A 2,602-nucleotide genomic window follows, 5' to 3' on the forward strand; every position below is an offset into this window, starting at 1 on the left:
GGTCAAATCCGGCCGAGCTACCCGCGTTAGAGGTCTCAATGTCGGCTTCAGCAGTCACATTCAATCCCATTCCCTTTTGGAACACTTCCCGCCGTTAACAATGCACGATATTCGGCCTGAACACGCGGGACGCTCCCCCCTCGAAGGTGAGACCTTCGGCAGAACCGCCGGGTCAAATCCTGCCGAGCTACCCGCGTTAGAGGTCTCAATGTCGGCTTCAGCAGTCACATTCAATCCCATTCCCGTTTGGACCTCTTCCCGCCGATGGAAATGCACAAAATTCGGCCTGAACACGCGGGACGCTCCCCCCTCGAAGGCGAGACCGTCGCCAGAACCGCCGGGTCAAATCCGGCCGAGCTACCCGCGTTAGAGGTCTCAATGTCGGCTTCAGCAGTCACATTCAATCCCATTCCCGTTTGGAACACTTCCCGCCGTTAACAATGCACGATATTCGGCCTGAACACGCGGGACGCTCCCCCCTCGAAGGTGAGACCTTCGGCAGAACCGCCGGGTCAAATCCTGCCGAGCTACCCGCGTTAGAGGTCTCAATGTCGGCTTCAGCAGTCACATTCAATCCCATTCCCGTTTGGACCTCTTCCCGCCGATGGAAATGCACAAAATTCGGCCTGAACACGCGGGGCGCTCCCCCCTCGAAGGCGAGACCGTCGCCAGAACCGCCGGGTCAAATCCGGCTGAGCTACCCGCGTTACAGGTCTCAAAGTCGGCTTCAGCAGTCACATTCAATCCCATTCCCTTTTGGAACACTTCCCGCCGTTAACAATGCACGATATTCGGACTGAACACGGGGGCCGGTCCGCCCTCGAAGTCAACACCGTCCGCAGAACCGCCGGGGCAAATCCGGCTGAGCTACCCCGCCCCCGAACACTCAAAGTCCCTCTGAAGCCTTGCATTCGCCTCCTTGGAAAATTGACGTCAAACATTACCAAAATCGGGGGCACGAGCACTAAAGCTAAGTCTCACCCTTTCCCTATCCCTAACCAGGAACCGAACGCCCACCCTCAGCCTCACACCAACGCCGGTGCCACTCCAGACAGACACACCCTTCAAAACCACACCCATCCGGCCATGCAACTCAAAAAGGGTCCAAATTCAGAAACACCCCCTTCAAAAGGCACTCCATCCTCGGCCACACCACCGGGACATGCTCCCCTCGGCGATAATTAAGCCCCCACCACTATTTGAAGCCAACCGCAGCCGCAACTCGAACGGAGAAATCAGTAACCAATTCAAAAATGCGCTTGGTTACTGATTTCTACTGAGCCGAAAAAATTCTAAGTGTCGGTGGTTACTGATTTATACCAACCCGAAAAAATTCTAAGTGTCAGTGGTTACTGATTTATACCAACCCGAAAATATTCTAAGTGTCAGTGGTTACTGATTTATACCAACCCGAAAAAATTCTAAGTGTCAGTGGTTACTGATTTATACCAAGTCGAAAAAATTCTAAGTGTCAGTGGTTACTGATTTATACCAACCCGAAAATATTCTAAGTGTCAGTGGTTACTGATTTATACCAACTCGAAAAAATTCTAAGTGTCAGTGGTTACTGATTTATACCGACCCGAAAAAATTCTAAGTGTCAGTGGTTACTGATTTATACCAACTCGAAAATATTCTAAGTGTCGGTGGTTACTGATTTATACCAACCCGAAAAAATTCTAAGTGTCAGTGGTTACTGATTTATACCAACTCGAAAAAATTCTAAGTGTCGGTGGTTACTGATTTATACCAACTCGAAAATATTCTAAGTGTCGGTGGTTACTGATTTATACCTACCCGAAAATATTCTAAGTGTCAGTGGTTACTGATTTATACCAAGTCGAAAATATTCTAAGTGTCAGTGGTTACTGATTTATACCAACTCGAAAAAATTCTAAGTGTCAGTGGTTACTGATTTATACCAACTCGAAAATATTCTAAGTGTCGGTGGTTACTGATTTATACCAACCCGAAAATATTCTAAGTGTCAGTGGTTACTGATTTATACCAACTCGAAAAAATTCTAAGTGTCGGTGGTTACTGATTTATACCAACTCGAAAATATTCTAAGTGTCGGTGGTTACTGATTTATACCAACCCGAAAATATTCTAAGTGTCAGTGGTTACTGATTTATACCAAGTCGAAAATATTCTAAGTGTCAGTGGTTACTGATTTATACCAACTCGAAAATATTCTAAGTGTCGGTGGTTACTGATTTATACCAACCCGAAAATATTCTAAGTGTCAGTGGTTACTGATTTATACCAACTCGAAAAAATTCTAAGTGTCAGTGGTTACTGATTTATACCAACTCGAAAATATTCTAAGTGTCGGTGGTTACTGATTTATACCAACCCGAAAATATTCTAAGTGTCAGTGGTTACTGATTTGTACCGACCCGAAAAAATTCTAAGTGTCAGTGGTTACTGATTTATACCAACCCGAAAATATTCTAAGTGTCGGTGGTTACTGATTTATACCAACCCGAAAATATTCTAAGTGTCAGTGGTTACTGATTTATACCAACTCGAAAAAATTCTAAGTGTCAGTGGTTACTGATTTATACCAACTCGAAAATATTCTAAGTGTCGGTGGTTACTG

The sequence above is a fragment of the Chiloscyllium punctatum genome, unplaced genomic scaffold (genome assembly GCF_047496795.1).
Source record: "Chiloscyllium punctatum isolate Juve2018m unplaced genomic scaffold, sChiPun1.3 scaffold_1746, whole genome shotgun sequence".
Lineage (NCBI taxonomy): Eukaryota > Metazoa > Chordata > Chondrichthyes > Orectolobiformes > Hemiscylliidae > Chiloscyllium > Chiloscyllium punctatum.